This window comes from Centrocercus urophasianus, unplaced genomic scaffold (genome assembly GCF_019232065.1).
Source record: "Centrocercus urophasianus isolate 14NV4802_14NV808 unplaced genomic scaffold, USGS_Curo_1.0 seq_9, whole genome shotgun sequence".
NCBI classification, from domain to species: Eukaryota; Metazoa; Chordata; class Aves; order Galliformes; family Phasianidae; genus Centrocercus; species Centrocercus urophasianus.
Window position 1 is genome coordinate 3,006,626 of NW_024885532.1, and position 27,127 is coordinate 3,033,752.

Here is a 27,127-nt window from a genome sequence, read left to right on the forward strand (position 1 = left end):
TAACATTTTGCATTAATGAATTTCCCTTCAGAAGCAGTATATGACAGAAGACAAAAATGATAGACTGGGGTGGAAGGAATGGGGCATGAGATGCAGTTCTGCAAAGGGACCAGTGTTATAAGAGGGACTATAGCCTGGTCTTCAAGGGAAAATGACACATCTGGTATCCTGGACACCTTTACAAGTTCTCATCTATTTCTATTTTTTCAGTATTTTAAATGCAACTCTTCACAGAAATAAAGTTGAGGAAAAGCATTAAGTACAACCAATACTTAAAACCAAGTGATGTTAAAAGCAGGAAGAGTCAAGGAGCATCAAAATATGTAGGGTAATTATTAAAGCAATAACTTTACTATAATGACCAAGATTTGCTATCACTTCTTTATTATGTATCTATACATAAGAATAAATGTCTGATATTCCAACAAAAAGCTTGTTCCAGTCTATGAAATAACACTCACAGGCTCCAGAAGGTTTCAAGTGCAGTTTTTGGGAAAAGATCACACAGATCACAGAGAGGACATATTATTTAACTGATATGCTTAAACTTTTTATGCATTGTTTCCTCCGATAAGAATTATATACATGCTTCTAATTCAGAGTAAGAGTATGTCATTGACTCTATTGTTCTGATATCTATTATCCGTTAACTCTGTTTCAGAACTCACATCACCCTCAAAAAGGTGGAAGGATTTTGCTACCTCAGTCTTTTTCATTCCTGTAACACGTGCATGAATAAAGAACAACGTAGTGACTACCAACAGTAGTTTACTTGGTGCAGGGGGAAAACATACTCAATTTGTCACCAATTTCACTATAATGACACACATGTATGAGCCTCACTCAAAAAGTGAAATTCTCTACAAGCATTTATACATGATAAATACCATAGAAAAACCTCTGACCTAATTCCTCCAAGTTAGGACTCAAATTCCTTAAAGCTAGGACTCTACATCCAAGGATCCCACTGCTCTACAGTTTTTGTTTATTGGTATTCCACATCATAATATTATGTAGTGCACTGGGAATTAAAGAGTTAATGCTCCAGTTCTGGGTATCTGTCCCAAAGGAGAAGAACTACATCCCCCAGACGACTTCACATTCAGCAAGGAGATATAACCTCTAGCAAGGTCACCTGACCTCTCTTTTCCCCTTTTCAATCATCAGGCTCTCTCCTGCTGCTCACCCCAGTCGCACATCTGGCCTCAGTATCAGAGTAAGGCCTTTTTGGCTTTTGGACACTCTTTCTCTCATTATATTTCATTTACTAGCTTCAATTCTAATTATATTGTAGTATACCGTATGTTATCTTGCATTATATGTTGTATATATATATATAATAACTGCATGTTATCTTGCATTCTAATATCTTATTTAGTAAATTTGTTTGTTTCTTCTCAGATCGTTGCTGCTGTTTTGTTTTCGGGCCCATCTCTACCCTTTTTCCCTTATTCTCCTTTCTGGAGGTGTGGATCTGCAGATCCCTCAGCCCCGCTAGTCATGGAACCAGGCCAAATCAGCCTGTAGATCATTGACACCCACATACTCACTCAACTTATTTAACAGAGGAATTCAAAGCATCCGATTGGTCACCATGTAAACATGTCGGCTGACTAATTTGGACATACAGTAGAGCATATCAAATGGATCAAGATGATCACCTAAAAGCAACTGGACTGAAGATCACCACCAGAAGGTAGTTTGGATACCTAGATCACATGTTGGCACATATATACAGACAGCTCTACATATCCTACTACAGTAATGACCCACGTTTAATGGCTGAAACTAGAAATGCAAAGAGAGTACAGACCTAACAGAGATTTGCCTGAGTTGGCTGAGAAGTATTCTGTACCAATTTCAATGGTTAGACACCATTTATCTGCCTTTCCAGTAGGACATGGGTATGCTGGAGGTATTGTACTACTTCTGACAGTTTCATGTGGATATTGCTCTTAAATTGGTAATAGTTGGCTGTGCCTACACAACTGAACTAAATTTCAGATATCTGATTATCACCAAATGAATACCTTTTATTTAAAAGCTTGGAGTAGACAGAGAAACATTTAAGTCAATTTTATTCTTCTTTTAGATAGTTTAAAATAATAAAGCACAAAGAATATTTAAGACTACTAGGAAAACATCTATTTTTGTAACTGTAGATCCAATCCTTAACACAATTTTTGCAAATGCTTCAGATGAAATTTATTGAAGTAATATTAGTTAAATAATGCTGTTATAATAATCTCTTTAGAATGACACTAATAAGAGTTTTATGATCTTTTTCAATTTTTTATTATTATTTCTTCACAGATTAAAATCATGAAGTACATTATCTAAAATGTCTGCTACAGTCCATGGTTGCAATATCCTATCCTACTACCAAGAGCACAAATGTTAGATATAAAAAGAAATCATGCTATACATGGATAATCAATACATTTTGCAATGTAGTTGAAACAGTAACAAATGTCCAATATTGAATTACACTCCCAGTACCCCAGCAACCCACAGATGAATGGGTACAATAATCAGCTGCATAATTTGCTCTTGCCTTGCCTTGCCTTGCCTTGCCTTGCCTTCCCTTTCCCCTTCCCCTTCCCCTTCCCTCTCCTCTCCTCTCCTCTCCTCTCCTTTCCTTTTCCCACATTTGTGCCTTTCTAGGAAGTATATGATACTTCAACATGCTTTTAATTGTCATTTTAGGACTTGTTTTCCTACAGTTTGTTACTTGGGATTATTCTACTGGCATGTGTCCTGCTTTATAACTGCTATAACTATTCCAGAGGTTTGTTTTGTCCTCCATCATCTTGAAAAATAACAGCGTAAAGCAGATCTACATTTACTTAAAACGTTGAACAGTTCCTTGTGAACATCTACAATGGCAAACTATATCATTTACAACACTATCAGAGACTTCAGTGACTATCAAGTTATGCTGATTCCATACCGCATGCATAGCATAGATTTAAAATTGTGTTTCTGTATGTTTATAGGTCAAAGTTAACATCATCATCTATCTAATAACTTAATTACTAAACCACATAAAATAAGCAGTAAGTTTTCAATCTGTATAAAACTATTACATATAAAAGACATCTTAAATATAACCAGGATGACCCAGACAAGCTCTTTTCAATGTTATTAAATGCTCACTTGTTTTTAGCTGCTTCTTTAATTCACAGGCACACAGATTCTCAGTGACTCTTAGTTCCATTCTCTATGAGATTTTTGTCATAACCACAATACAGTATCCTATGGATACCTTCTGCAGCATTACTGTGTTGTAATGTCTACTGTTTACCATGGGTAATATGCAGTTTTATTTTTCTTTTGCTGAAGTTAATGATTTGTGCATTCCTAAATCAAAAATCACAACTGTCAATGTATCAAATCGTTAATTTTTGAAAGAACAGCATTATCTCCTAATTTAGTTAACAAACATAAAAACATAAGACTAGAGAAAAAAATAGATGAACACTTTTTACTTTGACATGCTACATTTATTCAGTGGATTCTTCTACCTGTATATGTTTGGTTTTTTTGTTGACAATAGCATATTTAACAAAGTGATCATAAAGTGATGTAAAATAACTATAAGACTAAAATGACTTTTTTTTCAATAACAGTATCTATCATTCAGTTCCTTTAGCGTTTCTGTTACTGAGAGACATAGATAATTCTAAACTATAAAGAAATCACATTAAAACCAGTAGATTAGTGGCTTTCAAAGAAGACATAAAATTATACATATGCCTCATTTACTATTACAATGCAAAGTGAGAAAAAAAAAAATCTTGTTTTTTATTCCTGAATATTGATCTGGCAAAAGGATCATTCTTCCTGCGCTTATTAGGGGAGCTACTGCATTTCTTTTAACTTGCATTTGGTAGAATGGCCCTGGCCAAGGAGAAATCCCAGTTCATTTTTCAGTCTAGCTGTCTGGTCTCATGGCATCATTGAAAAAGAAATCAAACCCAGGATTTCTGGTAGTAAACATATGTTGCCAAGATGAAATCTAGTACTCAAAATTTCTTTAATCAACTATTAAGATTTTGCATGAGTTTATCTCATAAATTACTACCAGATGTTTGTTGGCAAAATGCTTTTTAATGACTATTAATGTTTAATTAGAGCTCCTGCAGTAGTGCCAAGAACAGTAGATGTTAAATTTAAATGTAAATCAATAATGTTTACTGTAGTATGAATAATTATGCAACTAAGGGTTTGTGTAATTATTCCCTTGAGCTTTATATTTTAATGCTTTTTAATCTTCACCAAATCCCACCCAAATATAGAAGAAGAAAATCTTTTTTCTTCTTCTTCATTTTTTTTTAATGCTACATGTTTTACATTTAGAGAGACCATGGTATACAGCACCATTATCTATTCTTACTATCAGCTTCACTGGAGGTGCTCACAGCCTTTCACCCTTTCTGTAGATTCTCTGCTAAGACACGTTTTGCAAGTTCTGTTGCAGCCCTGACAGTTAATACATTCTCAAGCATGTAATGATTTCCAAGAAGGAGCTGGAGATAAGAACTGCTGTGAATATGTCTCTTCCAAACTATGGCCCCACTGCGATTTCCACTCCATTATGTGATTCTGCTCCATCATGCATGTGACAAGGGGTGCACATATCTTGCATGACTCAAAACTGAACGGTTACTGCCATGTCCCCTTTCCAACTGTCTAACCTAGCTTATGAGAGCTGGAATCAATCTTGCTAAATAACAGAAACAGAAGGCCAGGAAAAATGTGAAATGTTCTCTAACGTATATTTGGAACAAAGGACAAGTACAATTGTATCTATAGTCTTATATTTCAACATATTTATTTAACCTATTCTTAAAATAAAGAAAAAAGCTCAGGGAGGCCACAGTGTCCAGGAAAACTGTTCCACTGCTTCACATCCTCTTGTATATTCACACCAATGTAAAGAAATTATTTACTTCTCCCTCTATGTAAGTATTTCAGATTAGATCTTCTCCACCTCGTTGCAAACACTCACCCAAGTTCCACAGCAGATGTCTGCATCTCAGTTAACCAGTAGAGAGGAACAGGCATGATTCATCTGAACTAGTTTAGGTGTCCACATGGAAATAAGACAAATCACGCTCCTTCTCTAATTATAGAGAGAGTGATTAGTTTGGAGAACATGTGAAGTCAGGTTAACACTTAAAGATGTTACTTAACATCTCTGCTTATCGCATACTCCCAGTTTGGTTCCCTGACATAGAAGGAAATTAGTTTGGCCCCAGCTTGTCCCTACTGAACAGCGTTTCACTGCTACTTCTCAATTTGATATCTTTTTGTGTTTGGCTTCTAAATATTTCAGTCTGGAATTAAATTAAATAATGTAAAATGCTTACTTTTCTATTTAACAAACAAACAACTGCCCTTTTCAACCTTTCTCTACCTCTACACATCCAAAGACAATTACTCATGTACATGACAGAGTGTATTTGACAAGTGAAAATCCTTTACATCCTGACAGTGCTGCCTCATAACTATGCAAAGAAGTCCTTCAGCTATGTGGTGACATCTGGTCTTTAGAAGAATTAAATATTTGCAGTAAAATCTGGCAGAACACATGAGAACATTTTGCTCTTCTGCATTTTTTGATCACTCTGTATGAGAATATGATTTATAAAATCACAATCCTAGAGTAATTGATACTGTGATGTCAGTTATTAATACCTAATATATCTTTGTAGTACAAAGTATAAGGCATACTACTGTGCCTACCAATTTATACAGTTCATAAATGAGTTTGAATGAACGGATGCCAATACAGATGGAAGCAGTGAAATTTACAAGGACAACTGCCAAACCCAAAACCCACAAGGAAGAGGGCAGTAAAACATAACATCACCTTATCAGACCTCTCACGCAAGCTCACAGGGTTCTGATTCATCTCAGCCATCACCTCAGCTAAATACCATATCCTCTTTTTTTTCCAACAGTGGAAAGTAATGGGGATGTTTAAACTGTGATTCATCTTACTTTAGATGTTTACGAGAAGATGAATCATGCCTCTATCAATTTACTACAGAGATTGCTGAGGGTGTCAAGCCCAGCAATCCACTGTTATTATAGTAATCATCGTTAGTTTTATTATTTCTCTTGTAGACCAAGGTTATCTTAATTACATATTTACTTGTAACTTCTGTACTATTGACATCTACTTCTGTCTTCTATATTATTTCTACAATTTCTTTAGGATTAACTTATAGTATCTACATCTGAACTTCCACTGCGCAAAACCAGATCAAACTGTTTCTTCCAGATATCTGTCTGTCCAGAGACTTTCCTGTAACTAGATCTGATTTAAAATTTAATAAAATTATTCATCTAATACCAACTGCATCAATGCAATCTGTAACATTGAATGCATTTCTTGTGAAGGTAACGAACTTTTAAAGAAAATGCATCTTGTATAAAAGCTGAACAATACACCTCAGTAAGTTGCAAGTCGTGTCTCACTTCTTTGTGAAGACTACATTGAGTTTAATGTCGGCCAAAATGAAACACTTTTAAATGTACATATGTAAATACTTGTTCCTCCAGTAAAAGAGGCAATTTAAAAAAAAAAAAAAAAAAAAAAAAGAATTATCAACTAAATTCTTTTATCTTCTGCGTCTCTATTTTGATTCTGCATTAATAACCAAAACACAAAAGATGAAAAAGAGTGCTGGACATAATGGAAGCTATTTTTTGCTTTGCAGAATGAAATACAGATGAATTTTAGTACTATTTGACTATCAGTGACTCAACAAGCAGAGACTCTCATATTTTCAATCACTCTTCATATGTAAACTCTGTCATGAAAGCGTGGTGTCATTTATCAGTCTCCCCACCTTTGAACATGACTCTTTTCCAGAATACCACGACAAAAAATGTGCCATACATAATGTAAATGCCAACACTTGAAAACTAAAACATCCAGAAATAAGCCAGAATTCCAAAAGGATCACTCATTGACAGCAACTGCAATAAATACATGCAGAATCTCTCTATCTGAAAAAATGTAATTTTCTAAGACACTAAATTAAGGTGATTTATTTGTAACATTACATTAAATTGCACTTCCAATATTTTGCACATTTCTAAACCTTCCGACAAGTAATGAGTAACAAGCCCACTGCATTAAAGTGGTATAAGGACAGAATTTGACTGCAGGACTCACAATTAAAGCTTAATCCTAGACAAGTTTCAGGTCACCTCTATTAATTATTTCCAAGACAAACTGCGTGATTCTGCAGACTCTACAGAGGTATATAACTGAACATATATATATATATATATATATATACAGTGTATATAACTGCATGTTTCGGCACACTCCAGTTTTCCAGAAAGCTCTCCATCCCCCTGTGATGGTGCATTCCTTGCTTCCCCACCCAGCCTCATCATCATGCCCAAGGCCTAGTGCATACGAGGTGCAGAAGACCTTGTTATTATGCCTCGTAACAACAGGATTTCACTGAGACAGTTAACAGCCGCCATATTTTCTAAAACTGTGTGCTCAGAAAACTGATAACAGACACCTAGTTCAACAGATCCAGTTCTAATTTGTACGACTGTGAGTGGATTATCTTTCCTTATAAATAGCAAGCAAAGCAGGAAGCCCTCTGAGAGTTCCTTTTGCAAGCAGCTGGCTGTACACCAGAATCTCCCCTTGATTAGGAAGACCTCTCAAGGTTGTTTAACACCTCTGCAGAGATTCACCCGGGATGTGGTAACACCTTGCCAACAGACCCTCAGTAAGTTATATATTGTTTTTAATCTATACTACCTTCCTAAGCTTTGATCTCAGATTCATTATGCACCCCTCACCCTCTGCGCAGCAGATAGACATTTTGAATCCTGGTAAGTTGCTGTAATCATTGTTGAAATTACCACATTATTTTATATCAATAAATATCTTTCTGCCTTCCTCTTACAAGTGAAGTGTGCAGTGTTTTTGTCTCCATCCTCAGCATTCCCATATCCTCCTGACATTGCTGGACAAAGAGGTCTGTGGTGGAAAAGCAGTAAAAGTTGTGTCCTCTACTAAACATACAGAGTGACGACCCTGTTCTCCAATCAATTTAGCAGACAACTTTTAACCATCACCTAAATCCAGTTTCACAAGAAGATGATGTATTACACAGACAGCAGGAGAGTCGACGAAGAAGAGCAGACGAAAAAGAGCGCATCAGGTGACCTTGCTCGGAGTTATATCTCCTCTCCATGACCACAGAGTCCCCTGGGGAATGTAGTTCTTCTTCTGTTCTGGGCAGGGGCCCAGAACTTGAGCATTAACAGTTAAACTCCCAGTGCCCCACATGATGCTATGATGTGATGAATACCGAAAACCAAAAATCACAAAAGCATGGCACATGTCCATGAAAACAATCTCTCTAGAAAACTGCATATTGCCTTCTTATCAAGTGTATGCAAGGAACACATTTCCAAATTAGCAAAAAATATACAGTGAAAAGAAGAGATTGTTGAACAGTCAGGGAACTTCTCAGTAGCCTGAGATTCTTAGACATGCCCCGCTATTCTCTTCTGGGACCAGAAGTTCATATCACAAGCTTGTGCATATTAAATGTTACAGCAATTTTCACTTGTGAAAAAAATATCCTTCCTCACTTTTTTTTCAGATTACATTTATGGTGGAGATACAGGAACAATTTGCTCTTTTTCAAGGCACTGTGTACTGCTACCAGTGGTTTAAGAAGAACTCCCAAACCAGTGACAACTGCTGGAGGACTCTCCTTGAGGAAACAAACCACCTACAGAAGCTATAATTTGTCTTGAAGCAAATGTCATTGGAAGGGATTCCTTTCTCCTTCTCACATCCTACCTATTAAGGGATGGAGGAAGGGATAACCAGATTTGCAAATCTCCCCAGACAGATTAAGGTGAAATGACATTCAAGGTCCATACATTAAAAAAAAACAAAAACAAACAAACAAAAAAAAACCCAACCCAACCAGTTATCCTACGTGCATTAACCTTCCCACAATTATATCTACTAAAGCTGTGTGGTTTTAGAGGAAATTCAAGTAAGCTTTGCATTACTTGAAAACTTTGAGAGGGAGAAAGAGAAAGAGAAAGGAAAAGAAATCATCAATCCTTTTTGCAGCATCAGGCATGCCACCAGAAATGTTTGATGTAGCACAGAACAAAGAAAGTAAGCAGAAGTGAGAAGGACCATCTCCCTCACCCCCTTCAGACCCTATTTTTAATATCAAAGCAAGAAGGGAAAGGATAGTCCCACCAGCCCCTATTGATAGCTGTAATTGGCTCCAAGTTTGGGATTGGTTGACACCGGCCAAATAAAAGCAGGTGACACGAGGCCTCCTCCCATTAACTGACTGTTTCTTGGTCACTGTTCTGGACTTGTCCAGAAGTGGTTGAGACATCAGCTGAATCAAGGGAAGGGACACCCAGCTCCTTGCTTTAACTAGCTGGGCAATCGGCTGGTGTTGCTTGGGCTCATGATAATAGCCACCTGAGCCTTGTCCCTTATATTCCTCTAGCTTCCAGAACAACTAGTACAACATAAGCAACAATCATTAGTCCTTTAGGAAGCATAGAAGAAAGTACCACTGCAAGAACCGTCGTGAATAAGCTGGAAAAAGGGCACTTAGATAAATTCCATTTACCTGAGAAAAGATGATAGCCATAACTATTTTTCTTGTAAAAAACTACACCATAACATAAACTACTACACTGAGCAGATACAGGGCTGTGAACACTCATATATCTTCATAGACAGCACATACAAAGAAGGAGTTAGGGGAATAGTGAAAAACGGTAGAATCTATTCTAAAATACTTTTTTTTTTCTCTTACAATTGCATAGAATGAATTGTGCTTCTTGGTCCATACTGGTTTTCACTTTTCAAAATTTACAATAAATAGCAACACAGTTTAAAAAGCTAAAGCTATGACTTTATGTCTTTTAATTGTTGATGTAGGACTTTATTTCGTGCCACATTAATACCTTGCTGTTACAATCCTCTCAAATCTATAGCCTTAAGTGATTAAAATGAAACAAACAAAAAATGATTAATTTTTTAAAATTTCTCTTCGATAGCTCAGTTTACATAGGTACATGTAGGACAATTCTGCAATGAGAATTTGCCACTAATAATGTTCGGGGATAGATTTAAAAAAAAACCCAAAAAACAGTAAAACAATATTTTGCCCTTTCAATACATTTAAAAATTGTAATTTTAGCACCATGACTGTGAAGAAATTTCTACTGAAGTGTCAGCTTTGCTTTGTTTTGTTTTCAAAGTATAACACAAGATTCATTTCACATTAGCCATGTAGAAGTGGAGTACTTTGTATACTCTACTAAGTCAGTGGGTTCAGACAGACTTCTCCTCATATTCTATCTCTGAAGCAAATTTAGCAATACTGATTAATTAAATAAATGCTTTAACCGTGCAAGTCATAGTTTCCAATCAGACAGGCACCTCTGAAGGGCAATTCATCCTGATTATGGCAGCCATCCACCTCAGGATGGAATGAATCGCACTTGACTTGCTTTTATTTCTTCATGAATTATGCTGAACCTAAATGTGGTGATAGATTAGATAGTCCTTTAGCTACTTTGTAGTTAGCTAAAATTAGAAAGGATTAATCCCACTCGTAGTCTGCAAATTCAATCAGGTTTAGTGCTAGGTAAATTTAGTACCTAGTTTACCTACCTCATGGGTCTTCAATAGCTACAAATATATTTTCTTTGAATTAGTGTATGAGGGAAAAAAAAAGGTTTCTCCATTATTTGGGAATCTTTGGCTGTTAAATTAATTTTTCAAGGGCCTTCAAGTCCAGATGACTAATGCAGTTACGAAACATAATTTTACCTCCTACCTGATTATGTGCTAACTCCTGATGAAGCCCAAAAGATCTAACCAATTGCATAAATTAATTACTTCCAGCAAAGATATCCCAAACTTCAGGAATCACAAGGGAGAAAAAAAAAAAAATACTGGCAAAATCTCCTCCTACTGGTGCATTGATTTTGTCTAGCATAAATAAGTATGCTACTGTTGAGGATGCATCCAGTCAAACCATGAAACACTGCATTCAAGAATTTGCAGAGGAAGCTCTTACTTAGATCCTATTAAATGCATCCAACTAAGTCAGTGATATCTTGTTAAACGTATATTAATAGGTTTAGCATTTTGTAATTATTTACCTATATCTACCAGCAATGTATTTTATTTTTAACTTTAATGTATGTGTTGCTTGATATAATGATCAACCATTGGCCATTTAAGAACGTAATAATACGTATGTTCTCCAAAGTACGGATGTAGCAGATTGTTAATACAAATTTCCTAAAGTTCTTTAGAAATTCATTACACCATACTGATGCATCCCCTAGTAATAGGTAACTGGGAAAATAAAACAAAAACAAAAAAAAAAAAAACCAAACAAATAAACAACAACAACAAAAACAGAAGTCTGTATGGTGCTGTTCTTGTTGAAATTACCTTTTCCCAGCAAACAATTATTTCCATGAAGTTCAATGTGAATTGACTTACTTGACTACACTGTTAGTTCTAAAAAAATCCACCTATAATTAGGTATTCTGAATATCTTTATCTCCACATGCATTCATTATTTTTTCCTGGTCTGGCTGCATGACCACCTCATTCCGTCATCTGTGCTGGGAAAAAATCTAACCGTGCAGAAATTTCCTGTCCTAAAAAATAAACTTCAGTTAATTTCTCTAGCAAAGTCAAAGACCAAAACATCCAGAAGAGCAAGACTTGAAAGTAGGGAGTCACTGAATATTAAATAATGATACTTGAGTTTTTGAGGAACAGTGATATACTAAGCTAAGTTTTCTACACAGACCTTTCTAAACAGAACCCTAGCATGCTGAAGATGAATTTAAGCCTTTTTGTATCTATCTGATTTTTCTAACTTAGAAAGAATCCAGAGAATACCCTAAGTTCCACTACCACTTTGGTCAGCAGAGGTTTTTATCTTTAATGGAAGATAGAGAAAGCAGCTCATCTAATCTCTCAGAGAATTTCCTTTTCTGATCATCACTTCTATCTTTCCTGAGGGAGACTGTTATTTAAAAGCTAATATCCCAAAGACATTACGACAACCAGTTATGTGCATCAATGGAAAATCTGACACAGCATACTATATTGTTAATGTGTAAGTGTAGCCAAGGTTGTGGCATTCATCTGCCTCAGACAATGGCCTCTTTTGTGACATAGAATAGAATAAATAGCCTGGTTCCACTAACGCTCCACAGATAATGGTTTTCAAACAAGAAGAAAAATGACCAGGTAACAGTTTCTATGCTCCTTTGAGAAAAGTGATGCAAGTCAATGCTGGGTTGGACCATTTATTTCTGCTTTATCACGTAATCATTTTCTGATCCTTGATCTCAAAGGCCAGAGGGGAGAATGAGCTTGGAAATCTCATAGTGTTCACAGAGATAGGGAAACCATTGTTTATTGATGTTACCAGCTCTTGATCTTTTCTTTTTTTTTTTCTTGTGTGTGTGTGTGAGAGAGAGTGAGTGCTCTATTGTGTCTGATCTTTGATTGCCAAACACAGGAAATTCATTTATGTTGTGTGCTGCTGGAACTTGGTGATTTCTCACTCATTCTGTCCAGAAATGAAAAACTGAGTATGAGATGCTAGCTAGAGGGAGTCCAATGCTGACAAGAAAAAGGATTGCATTTTCAAATAATGTGTTAAGAATACTTCTCTGAAGGAAATCAATTACTTGGACTAATAGTGACAGCAGTATTGTTTTTTTATTTAGCAGACAGGAAATAAATTTATTTTGGAGTGTGGAGTTTGAAAAGTTTTCAGAGCTGCCTGAGTTTCAGCCTGTATTTTCTTGCTAAAGGAATCAAAAGAAATTGTTCAAATTCCTTCAGGTAGAAAGCAACAGTCCCTGAATCTCCTATATTATCTGCATTGTACGTATGCCACTACAGTTGTGTTAAAAGCATTAGAAATCATGTTCTTTGGAATACTTATGGTGGCATAATTTTTGACCACCTTCAGTAATTTGGAAACCGCAGCAGCTATGGAGTGTTAGCTAAATGTCGTTTTTTTAGAGCACAATTCTGGATGTAGACAATCACACTTTCTCTAGCTTCTGGTATTTCACTATCAATTCGAGATAAGTTTGTGAGTGAGTCATCCAAAAAAACTGCTGTTCAACAGGACCTGATGGCTTCCTGGCACCACATGAAAGTCTGACAGTCAGAGTTGTCAGCTGTACATGTTAATCCCATTCACACATTTGTATAATGAAAGTCTGCCAGTTTACAGGTTGATACAGAATATAAGCCTCAGCAGGCTGACACACATCACAGAAAAATTCATGTGTCAGACCTAAATACAGGAATGTCTGAACCCATGGAAGTCAATTTTTAACTATCACATTTGGTGTTTAATTGCTTCTCTGAACTTAGCTTTCTAATTTAACTTTTAAATATTGCTTGCAGACTTAGAAGCTTTACTTTCACTAGATGTTGAGTTCTAAAATCTAAATAAAAATCCATTTAAATTACATTTTTCTTACTGTGCGATAAAAATACAACATATAAATCACTTGTCAGTCATACAACATAGTGAGTTATTAAATGGCATTTTGAACAGTGTATTTTATTGAGTGGACAGTTTCAACGGTTTATATTATTAAAACATACCCTATCTAATCATGAATCCACTGGATCCTTACATGCATTAACAGCAGTTAATAGCATTCTGCAAAAGAAACCTACAGCAAAACCAGGGGGAAGTTCCAATTGTATTTCAGCAACAGAAATACTAAGGACAGTACAAAACTAGTAGATATTCTTATTGTACGTGCCACTATGATAAAAAATTGCACAGAATATTTTCCATTATTCTGCAGCAGAATTAAATTGCAGTGAGAAGCTGTGTTCTGAGATAACAAAGCAAAACGTAAGATGTTATTCAGGGCTGAGCACTAAGGGCCAGACAGAGACAAATGAGGATATGGAAAGAACAGTAAAACACTTACTATTTTTCACAATAATCTGCAGTGTAACTTGAATCACTGAATAATACTGGGAATAATATATATATGATATATTATATCATATACATAAATATAATAAATATAACAAATATAACAAATAAATAAATATACATATATTATTCCCAGTATATACATAATATAATATTATGTAATATAATATAATATAGTATAGTATAGTATAGTATATATATATATATATAACATTGGGAATCGGGATTCCCTGAGCTTCAGGAGCCTCTAACTGATCTGAGGTTGACTAATTGTAAAGTCTTTACTTACTGACACTTGTAGCATTTGATGGAGAACCTCTAATCTGGATGACAATCATAAGAAACAAATCTCTCATTGACATTAACAAGGCTACAGGAGCTGCTTCCAGAAAGATCAACATGGACTTTGCAACTGATAAGACTGTGAACCAAGGAGCCCCACATTGGAATGGTGTAGAAACTGTGGAGCTTTGTAATCCATAGGGGTGTGTGGGGGAAAAGGGCAGTAGGAGGAACAATAAAGGCAGGTATTTAGAAAAGGGCATAAAAGGGATGGTTGCATGTAAAATTAGGCCAGCCAGTACACCTGTCTGGCTAAACTCTGTGCCAGATAAACGCAGTCTGTCCTATCTTCTGTCTTTCGTTAAATCTCTTCTTATCTGCCTCTGTATTTGCACCCTCTCTCATGTGTATGTGAAGCTGCAAGAACTACATGCCAGCTACTAGTGATACCTGGATGCGGGTGAGTAAAGCTCAGTCACAGCTCCTGGAGTCAGTCAGGAAACAGGCCCTCCATCCTGCAATGCAAGGCAGTGGGATCTTATACTTCCAGACAATGGGGTGGGAGCAGTGTGTGCTCCCAAACCAGCTATGGGAGCTGTGAGTGAGACAAATGTAGGGCTCAACACTACTGACTGGAGTGCAGTTTTGGGTCAAAGCACATATGTCTCATGCCAGCTGCTGGAAGGAGTCTGTATTTTCTCCAACCTTTTTTTTTTTTAATTTTATTTTTTAATTTGTGTGTGTGTGTGAGTTCACGTGTGCTGCAGCAAACTTGATATTGGCAAGTAAGGACCCATGAAGCAGCTGTGAGGGCCTGGGATCCAGACAGGGGTTCTGGAAAGACAGAGGGGCTGGAAAGACAGAGAGGCCACACCAAGCATAAGAAGGATGTGCAAATTTGTGTGTGATTGTGAGACTGGAGAGTGCTGTGTGTGTCTGCACTGGTGAACTTGTGTTTCTACCAGCCAGAAGGAGGAAGGGGCCTTTCTTTGTTAGATGAGAAGCTGATTTGTAAAATTTGCTACTACTCTCTGTCATGTTAAAATAGTTCACTTCAATTGTCAGTAAATAAATCCCTATGAGACTTTAAGAGAAGAGCACAACTTCTGCATTTTGCCCAGAAATCCAGAAGATTAAGTAGATTAAGTAGATCATGCTTCAGAGGCTGTTCTGTTTTGCATTCCAACACCAGCTGCCAGTGCTCTCTCGTGCATTTGTTATTACAGTACTGGATTGAAAAATCTCTCATTAACTAATAGCATCATCTCATTTGTTTTATTATTGTCATTGGAAGTACAGCTCTGCCATGCTTTGCAGAATCAGTTGTGTGTGCAGTTAATCAATGGATGGCAACGACTTTCTAAAGCTAGATTTATACAGTTCTATACCTGTTTCTTGTCAGAAAACACTAAAAGCAAATATCAGTATTGTTTATCAAAGCCCACTGCAGTATTTATTTCAGTCACTTTACATACTCTAAATATTACTTACTTCAAAAAACAAAGACAGTATCTCTCATCTGAAATTGTTGTCCCATGTGAAGAGTTGTAAATGAAACATCTAGGACTCTAAAGAGAAGTATTTATAGAATTTCCCCAATAGATGCAAAATATAAATAGATGCTGTTTTCAGATAACATTTTTCATACTGAAATATCCTTAACATCTATGTGTCATGCAGTCACGTTCTTCATGCTAAAATATACCAAATACAGTAACACTGAACATAATGTAAACAATTTTAAGAGTTATCTTACTTGTTAAATGTCTCAAACACTTCAGTGTGCTTCAGAAGTAATATTCAAAACATGACAAAATTAGCTTTAAAATAAATAAATGACTGAAAATTGACCTAGACAGGCTCGAGCACTGGGCCCAGATGAATCTCATGCGATTCAGCAAAGCCCAGGGCAAGGTCCTGTGCCTGAGTTCTGGCAACTCCTGCTGTCAGTACAAGCTTGGGGATGTAAAGATAGAGCACAGCCCTGCTGAAAGGGATGTGGGGATGCTGGTGGATGGCAAGTTGGACATGAGCCAGCAAAGTGCCCTTGCAGCCCAGAAAGACAACTGTATCCTGGGCTGCATCCAAAGAAGCATGGTCAGCAAGTGGATGGAGATGATCCTGCCCCTCTACCCTCTACAGATCGCCCAGAGAGGTGGACAATACTTGTCCCACCCCCTCTCTACTAAAATGAGAAGCCTGATCATTGCAGTACTAGGTCTGAAACATTGAGAAGATTAGATTTAAAATTCAAGTTGTTCATCTCATATGTTTTTAACATCCACTTTATTCTACATTATTTACGTTTTATTTTACTGTCCAAACATTTCAGATTTACATTCAGCGTACATTCTGGTATCTATAGTCTTCAGGAACTAAACATTTTTAAATAGCAAGTAACTGTTAAATTTGAAATCACGTCTTTATCGTACTTCGAATATAGCTGTCAGTGTGATTAATATAAGTAAAGGCAGGTACCTGCAGTGTAAAAGTGTATTTCAGCTTTCAATTCTTGACCTTTTTCAGTGGTATCTAATGCAGTTGCAGTGGAGTAAGTTCTGAATAAGCTTTGATTTTTTTCCATTGATTGGATGACAGCTACTAATTCAAAGGTAGCTGCTTATGTTAGAAACTTGCAGTGCTAAATGGGAGAAAGTCTAGATTATTATTGTGTGCATTATTTTTCCTTTTGCTTGCTGTTTGGCAAATTTTCTTCTCAACACCAGGACAATGCACTGCCTTCACAGGTTGGAAGGTCTGGAAAACACTTAAGAGATAAAATGCGTTACCGCGCATCAATTATGGTCGACAAAGTTAGTTTCAACTTTCTTTTATTCCAACATATTCCACATTCCAGATTTTGTTATGTGCATAATAAAATGACATAAAGCAATATACTGATGAATTTAAACCTGGAAAAAAGTGGAGAAACTCAAAAAGGAATTTTAAAACAATAAAGTAAATTAATGCCTTCCAAATGTTATGCTACAGTAGGTTGTATTACTCTGACAGATGCTTCTCTTTATATGAATTTTATTATGCCACAGAGGGCAATTTGTTTTAATGAGAACATTTTTTTTCAAGATAATATTTGTTCTAGAAAGCAGAACTTTTTGAGCTTTACATTCTAATGAGAACAAATTCCTTTGATTCATTGGTGTTACCATTCTTTTGTTGAATCAATCAAAACACCCACCAGTTATACACAAGCTGCATTTTCTCACAAGTGTGACAAAATAGGAAAACGCTGATTAGTGGCTCAATCCTCAAAACACTTGAGCAGTGTTATTGACTTCAGTGGACTTCCTTGCATGAACTGACTGCATGACAAGAAGCTAGGAAGGTGAAAATGTAGAATTACAAACATAACATCAGATTATTTGCTTCTAAACATGAATATACTTCTCAAATCCACTTAGTAGCTATCTTTTTATGAAAAAGTACCTTACTACTATCGTTTAGATTGTGTTATCTTCAGGCATTTGACTTTCAAAGGCCTACTAACACTGTAGTACTTTTCTTCAGCTCACTGAATATATTGTATATTTGCTTGTAAGGTGTCACACATTGTCCCATTCGAGAATTTGGCCACTTTCTGGCATACAGCTGGGAAAAAAATTAACATATATATAACTACTAGTTCTACATTTGGTTTACCAATATCTCCCTGCTCTATTTCCTCACTCTCTTTCAAGCTGCAACCAAAATGAACACAATAATCTGTATTTTATGCTGAAAAGACAAAATGTAAAATGTGACTTTATAGAAGAAAATTGTTTTACTTTTTTTTTTCCCCTTGGGCCTTAGCTTACAGGTTGTTTTGTTTTTCTTTTAAATCTAGTTCTTTCGGCAAACATTTTCTCAGGAAAAATTAAGTATGTATTAGGTCTAGAAAGATTAAAGTGTTTAAGCAAGGAAAAGAGAATCTAGTTTATCTTTCACTGCAACAATACATATCTTAAATTTCTTCATGTCTTATAAAGTGTTTGTCATAAACTAGAATATCACAGAATTTATCCATAATATTTATCATGCACAAATTCAGAGTTATTCACTTCTTGAACTACCAGGTCAAATAAAGTTGTCTTGCTGTAAGTAAGTAACCTCTATAGGTGAAGGTGATACTTATAAAGCTATATATGGAAAATATACTATCTTCTAAGGAATAGTAAAACCTCTCATGTCAATAAGGTGTGCAGCAAGATTGCTACTCTGGATTTCTGGAGAGCAGACTTCGACTTCTTCAAGAAACTGCTTGGCAAGGTGACATGGAATAAAGCCCCAGAGGGAAGAGAGGCCCAAGAAAGCTGATATAGTATTCAAGGACCATCTCCTCCAAGCCCAAATGCAGTGCATCCTGAGAAAGAGAAAGGCATGTAACAATGCCAGGAGGCCTCCATGGATCAACAGGGACCTCCCGGACTTACTTCAGCACAAGAAGAAAGTCTAAAGGGAGTGGAAGCAGGAATGGGTTAACTGGGAGGACTATAAAGAACGTGTTTGAGCAGCCAGGGATCAGGTTAGGAAAGCTAAAACCCAGACAGAAAAAAACCTAGCCAGGAATATAAAGGGGAACAAGAAGAAATTCTACAGATGTATCAGTAATAAAAGGAAAGCCAGGAAAGACCTGGGCCCTCTCCAGAAACTGGAGACCCAGTCATGAGAGATACAGAGAAAGCTGAGGTGCTCAGTGAATTCTTTGCCTCAGTCTTCACTGGGAAGGGCTTTAGCCACACCACCCAAGCTGGAGAAAGCAAAGAGCTGGGAGAGAAGGTCTGCCCAATCAAAGTGAAGATCATGTTTGAGACCATCTAACAAACCTGAAGGAGCAACAGTCCATGGGCCCCGGAATCTGTCCACAGGTTCTGACCAAACTGTCAGATGAAGTTTCCAAACTGCTATCCATCATATGTGAAAAGTCACAGCAATCTGGTGAAGTTCCCATTGGCTGAAAAAGGGGAAACATAACTCCCATTTTCAAGAAGGGAAAACATCCAAGGAACTACAGATCAGACAGTCACACCTCTGTGCCTGGCAAGATCATGGAGATGATCCTCTGGAAGGCCCTGTTAAGGCACATGGAAAGCAAAGATGAAGTAATTGGCAGTAACCAACATGGCTTCACCAAGAACAAGTCATGCCTGACAAACTTGGTGGCCTTTTATGTTGGAATTACAGCATCAGTAGATAAAGGAAGAACAACTGATATCATCTACTTGGACTTATGCAAGGAGTTTGACACTGTACTGCATGACATCCTGGTCACCAAGTCGGAGAAAAATGGATGTGATGGATGGAACACTTGCTGGATAAAGAATTGGCTGGATAGTTGCACTCAGAGACTTGCAGTCAATGGTTCAGTGTCCAAGTGGAGATCAGTGACAAGTAGTGTTCCTGAGGAAATGATGCTGGAACCAGTTTTATTAAACGTATTTATAGACGACATAGGCAGTGGGATTGAGTGCACCCTCAGCAAGTTTGCTCATGACACCAAGCTGTGGGGTATGGTCGACACACCAGAGGGACAGGATGCCATTCAGAGGGACCTAGACAGGCTTAAGCAGTGGGCCCAGGAGAACCTCATGAGATCCAACAAATCCAAATGCAAAATCTTGCACCTGGGTCAAGGCAATCCCAAGCACAAATACAGACTGTGTTGAGAATGGTTTGAGAGCAGCCCTGAGGAGAAGGATTTGGGGGTGTCAGCTGATGAAAGGCTCAACATGAGCTGGTAGTGTGGACCTGCAACCCAGAAGGCCAACTGTACCTTGGGTTGCACCAAGAGAAGCATGACCAGCAGATCAAGGGAGGTGAATCTGCCCCTCTGACTTTGTGAGACCCCACCTGGATTACTGCATCCAATTCTGGGGTCCCCAATACAAGAACAACATTGAGCTGTTGGAACAGGACCAGAGGAGGACAGCAAAGATGATCAGAGGGCTGGAGCATCTCCCCTACAAGGACAGGCTGAGACAGCTGAGGCTCTTCAGCCTGGAGGAAAGAAGGCTCTGGAGGGACATTATAGCAGCTTTTCAGTACCTGAAGGGGGCCTACAGGAAAGGGGGGGGGAGGGCATTTTATGAGGGCACGTAGCAAGAGGATAAGCGGAAATGGCTTTAAACTGGAAGGGAGTTGTCTGAGACTGATAAGGAATGCCTCAAATCAACATGAGGCAATCAACATCACTCTGTGGGCAATTTTTTTTTTTTTTTTTTTTTTTAGTTGTTTACCTCTGAAAGGGCCTAGGAGCAAATGAAACCAGCTTGATACAGGAGACTGAGAGATGTTACTATTGTGTCCTGTGAAGGCAAGATACAAGCTGGCATCTTCCTGCTTCCTCTTATCTGCTGACTTAAATTTGCAGGGTCTGGAAGACAGGAACAAAGGAGTTCCTGCTGAGATCCCAAAGTCAGAAACTGCCACTTCAAAGAAGCAGGCTCGACCACTCTGGACTAAAAGAGTTTATCCTGTTGTTGGTAGTTGACAACTAAACAACTCACTCTCTGATGACACATTATTACTGAAGATCAGCACCTGACACCAATCCACTCAATCGCTAGATTGACAAGTGGTGAACAGCTTTGTTTTGTGGTGTTTGTATATCCATCTGTCTCTCTTTAGAGATATAGCCTTTCTGGTCACTTTATTTCTGATACAAGGCAGGTTGCCATTGGCCTTTTTGGCCACCTGGGTATGCTGTTGGCTCATGTTCAGCTGGCTGTTGGCCAGAACTCCCACGTTCTTTTTTGTTGGTCAATATTCCAGAAGCCTTTCCCTTATTTTTTGTCAGCATGCTTCCTATCACATGCCAGAAAGAATGGAGATTCTCCTGAGCCCTCCTTTTTCTGTTTATTTATTTATATAATTAATATTTTTTAATTGTCTTTTTCTACACTTGCAAAATTGAGTTCCAGCTGGCCATTAGCCATTAGTATGCTAAAGACTGCTGATCACTGTGGCACAATTTGAAAAACTAAGAAAATAGGACTGTTACCTCTGTTATATCAGTTTATTCTGTTACTCAATACCACCATTCAAGATCATAGTATCATAGAATCAAGGTTGGAAAAGACCTCCAAGATCATCCAGTCCAACTGTCCACCTGCCACCAATATTTTCCACCAAATCACATCCCTCAGTACAACATCTAAATATTCCTTGAACACCTCCAGGGATAGTTACTCCACCACCTCCCCGGGCAGCTCATTCCAGTGCCTGAACACTCAGAGAAGAAGTATTTCCTAACATCCAATCTGAGTCTCCCCTGGCATAACGTGAGGCCATTCCCTCTCATCCTATTGCTAGTTACACAGGAGAAGAGGCTGATTCCCACCTCACTATAATTTCTCTTCACAAAGACGAAGATGAAACATTGTTTGTATTTTTCATTCAAAATTTATCTCAGTGGTAGTTTTTTACTACACCTAAATAGATCTTACACATTTTTTTCACAACAGTACTCATTCATTCCAATCAGAATCAGTCTCACTATGCTAGGCAGTAATAAATATAGATAAGGCATAGTTTGTTTCCTCAGTATTGTTTAGAAAACAAAAAACACTTAAGATTCTTACTTTTGTGTTTTTGTGCAAGACCTCATTGAAGACCTGGAGTCATCACAGATTTTCCTAGTTCTCCTGAAGTTCGTGGACTTTCAGCTGTGTAAACTTGGTTGAAATAGGAAAAGTTATTTATTAAAATATTTAAGATAAAATTTGGAGGTAAGAGATTAATTATTTGGTAAATGTTATCGGTTACTATAAAAACAGTGGTTTTATGAAGATGATGATATTATATCCTTACCATATCCTATACAACTAATTTTTCAGTTTATTGGCCAGAGTGGGTGTTACTAGTAATATTACCGTTATGGCATGTGCACGTTATGTATGTTTTTTGTCTACACATACAGCATGCACATGCTTTGTATGTCATGACATGGATAAACCTAGGTTTGCATGAGAAATACAGCTGAAATATACAATGATTTTTATATTCGGGGAAATATCAAGAATATTTCAGGACTAAAGACACTTTATATGTATTTTAAACACTATATTCATTTTAAATAAATACTACATATCTTCCCAGACAGTAAGTATATCTATAGATTCAGATACATTAAATACTATATTTGTTACATAAGAACTTCATTCAGGATTCTGAGAAAATACAGCATATTTTTCTAAATCGAGGTTGGTTTTGTGAGATCAGATAACTCGTCTTCATAAACTGATGACACACTTCATGACAAAATACATTTAATTAGATTACACAGCATTCAAAAAGGAAAAAAAATGGACAAATTGGTTATCTCCTGTCACATAAAATGCATAGGCGTTTTGTTCAAAAATACTTAATCACAAACACTGGCAGCAGAAATACAAGAAATACTATTCACAGATAAAGGACTACACTGTGGTCTCAGTTAACATCAATGCAAAATAATATCTTCAACAGTCAATCAAGCTATTCCTTATTGAATCAGTGCAAGACAACCAAACCAGAATTACCTTTTCCTATGGGAAAATATGATTATGCCCTTTCTACCTAATCTGGTGACAAGCTCCCTCATCAGTGAAAACTAAAATGAAGAAGGATGCTGCTTCACCAAGCTCCTAAAATTTTAGGGCTGGCTAAGGATTCCGACCACAGACTGAATCCTCTCCTGTATTCTTTTACTTATTTTAGGGAAGACATTTGCAGTTTTAGGTTTCGAGATTTTAGAGATTTAAGACCCTATCAAGTAAGTTAACTCTTGCTATATCTTGTAGTTGTTACAAGGGTTTGTGACATTGCATTTGCTGTCTTCCCAGCACCTTCAATTTGAGAAGCTACATGAGGTGTCAGAGCCATTCTATGAATCCATCATCTGGCACCTAAAGACTGATGGTTATGCCTGATGTTTGTGTGATGGTTGTAATAACCCAACCACATAGCAAAATCTCATAAAACTGTTGATCCTAGGTGCTTTGAGTCAGTCTCGGGGAGTTATGAGCTAGTATTAGGGAGTTCTGCTTGTTCTTTTCTTTGTAATGCAGTAATTGGCCAAAGTTATATACCTCTTCCTATAGGACAATCAATACAACTTATTACAGAAATCATGGGGAAAAAAGATTTTACTCAGTAGAGTTTCTGTTCATTGGCCAGACACAAACCCCAAGGGCAAAATTTAGAAGAAACTACAGACGCAGCACAGACGCAGGGGGAGGAAGAGTAGAGGAGATGGGAGAGGGAAAGAGGCTATTATTGGTATTGTATGACTGACCCTTAAATGACTGACTAGTTACTGTAGCTAGGGGTTTCCCTAGTGTCTCGTAAGTTTGGCTGGCTTCACTAGAAAACTAGCTATGTATTCTTGTAAAGCTTGACACTGTAAGCCAAGATTTCTGGAAAAATTGAGCAGACATTGAATGTCATGTGCATTTACTATCCCTATAAATATTCCTCAATATTAATGAAGTTTGCAAAGAGATGCCCTTTAGCAATATTTGCTAGAAAAGTGGTGCCTATTTAAGTAAAAACGTTTAAAGATGAATGAAAATATAAAAAGAAATGTGGCTTTAGTTTTTTTAAAGGACCAAACCATATGATGTAAATTTAAAGAGGTTAGCGTTGATGGAGAGATACAGTTCCTATGCCAATTCCAACAAACCTGTTCTGCTTCTTGCCAGATTTCTAATTTGACTGTTCAAGATTTTTTCTTTCTTTTTCTTTCCAAAATTATCTCTCTCAACCCCTCAGCATTATTCCTATCCCAGCACACATTTACTCTAAACATTACTAAACACATCAAATAAAACTTGAATTAACACAAACACATTTGTCTCATCCCGTGTTCTTCATTATATGAGTAGATTATTTGTTAATCTGCATTTACTTTATTAGTCCAATTGTCCTGTTCCAACTTCATAGCCTAAGAAATATTTTGAGGGGAAGAGTACCTAAACACATGCAGAGAGGTCTGTTAATATAAAGTGATAACACTTACATATAAATAAGTTTATCTGCATACAGATATGCAAAACTAAATTGTATGAAAAATAATTGTTTGACTGAATACAGGCTGAGCACTGCCTTATTGTTATTTCATTAAAGACTGCTCATGAGTCTGAAGATGATTACCAATAGCACAAATCACCATGAGAGGGAAGGTGACTTAAACCCTTCACCTAGCCATTCTCCCCCCTCATTCTTCTCCTTTTCAATTATTAAAGTAGTAATATTCCAGGAGCACAGTTTATTATTTATAATATTGTTCTATTTAGTGCACATGGATATTTTTTAAACTAGCATCCCACTACTTTTTAATTTTTCCATTTCTTTCTAAAGCTATTTTTCTTACCTGTAAGGATTTAATTTAGATTGGCAGGACAGGATTTATTAGGCTCATTCCCCTCCCATCCTCTTTTCTTTTTGCAGATTATTGAGACCTTAGCTTTCTGTCTTAATCCTCCAGTGCCTTCACAGGGTTTTTCTTTGCTTATTTTTCCCCCAGCATAGGTGACAGTTGAATCAACTGAATAAATGCACAGGGTCCTCTTATATTTATGCAATTTGCAAATTTATTTTTGTCTGACCAGTTTTAAAACACTTCCCTCTTTTTCTGCTCAGGCCAGGTTCTAATGAAATTGGCAGGATTCCCCCCAGCAGCAACACAGGTACACAGCTCCAGCCATGGAGGCACGGTGTTGTCACAATTGGAGCTGCTTGCTGTTCATGACAGCACAGCTCCCACACAATGAACTGCAGAGGGGCTGTGGGGCCATAGCTGATGAATGGAAAGGAAGCAGAGGCCAAGTAGCAGCCCTCAGCGGTGCCTGCTTTTCGCCCCAGACTGCACAACTGTGTCTCACTTGAGACCCAGTGTAGGCCCCAGTATGCCAGCCCGCTTCTGCCTGCTCATGATTTTCCTCCCCTCTGCCCACCAAGATTGATTTTTTTTAAACCACTTAGACACTGGCCACTTAGAGTCATTAATCATTAATTTTATCTACCTAATCATTTATTAATAAGCTTACTTTCTCTCGAGTTTTCATTTTCCCTTGATATTCACTTGTATCTACTCTAAATGACATTAATCCATTATTGTCCTTCCCTTTTCCCTGAATTTTAAATCACCCTATATCCACGGAGAGACTGTAGTAAGCAAATATCATTTGGTTTGTTTTTGCACAGTTTCACGTTAACACACTATATGTACAAGGGTGAAAGACAGAACACAGAGCAACTACTTTAGTCCTCTATCCATTTCAGGTTGGATATAAGGGAAAAATTTTTCTTTGAAGAAATGGTGAGATTTTGGAAGAAGCTGCCAAGAGAGGTGGTGGAGTCACTGGCCCTGGAGGTGTTCAAGAAAAGGGTAGATGTGGCACTGAGGGACATGGTTTAGTGGGCATGGTGCGGACAAACTGACAGTTGGACTGGATGAGCTGGATGATCTTAGTGGTCTTTTCCAGCCTTAAAATTTTATGATTTGGCATCTACCCTGTGATCTACTTACAGGTCACCCAGCAAAATACCAGCTGCACCACTCTCCTGGGTGGCTCTAAGCAGCAGATACTGATGTTTGATAGGTCGATGGGCAACAAGATCACCTTAGAGGAATCAAATTAGAAAAACAGTAAGATAGGCTAAGAAATGTGAATTTGAAAGAAAAAAAACATACTTTCCATCCCTAGTTACTTTCCTGATCCAATTATGGTTTATTCTTCAAGCAAGCTATAAATTGAGTGATATCTTTTAACAAATAACATGCAAAATCATAGTCATTTTTAAAAACCTAGGAACAGCAACCACAAATTAAGGAAGATTTCAATTCTGCATGCTTAAATGTATTCTAGGAGTTAAGACAAAGTTTACACTTTCTTTGAAGTGAATTTTTACATCTGGAACATTTTGGTTATGGTGTCCACCTTTTAATGTAAGATTTATTTATTTACTTATCTATTATTTTTCAGACATACATGCAGAAGCTTGCAAGACAATAAAATCACTGTTTTTCTGTGGGGGAAAAAAAACCAACAACAAACAACAAACGACAACAACAACAAACCAACAAAAAACAACCCACATCTTATCATCACTGAACTGTAAATGCAATACAGAGAGCCTGGCCCTTGCTGTGCTGGTAACTGATAACTACATTCATCTGATATAAAGCATACATGTGTACTGCCATGTAAATCTGGAACATAAAGTAGTTAAACAAGAAAATGAGATTTTATATGTAGAAAAAGGCATAAAAAACTTTATGTATAGCTTCAGAAATAACACTACCTAACCAGATGTAACAAATTTTATTATAACAATTATTTATCAAAAGACAAAAGGGAAAAAATCTGATAAAAACAGCTCATGGGTTGTGATAAGGGAGATAGCTCACCAGCGACTGTCACAGGAAAAACAGACTCAAGGCAGGGAGAGTGAAATCAATATAAATTATTTCCTATTACTAAAAGCAAACTAGAAAATGTCTTACCTCCACCCACGTCTCCTGACTCCTTCTCTGAGTAGTGCAGAGGAATGGGGGCTGCAGTCAGCAAGTGATATTTTTTCAATGAAAACTCCATAAAATCTTACCTTCAGCAGTTATGTATAAGAAAGAAAACCAAACCAAGTAAACAGCTACCTTTTTTCCCAGTTATAGTATATCCTCCTTGTTTTTCGAATGCAAGCAGCCTACCACAGTCTAGATTAAAGTCAGTGATGTATCACTATCTAGCTATTTTTACCTAGTTTAATAATCTTTAATTATCTGAATTTTTGTATTAGCCATGAATAACCCACATCCTTGAAGT

General features: G+C 37.1%; 1 protein-coding gene across 1 annotated transcript in view; it reads right to left on the reverse strand.

Annotated features, from left to right (window-relative positions):
- GPC5 (glypican 5) overlaps positions 1–27,127 on the reverse strand; it is a gene marked incomplete at its 5' end in the record, with an annotated part of 595,668 nt that overhangs the window by 518,126 nt on the left and 50,415 nt on the right.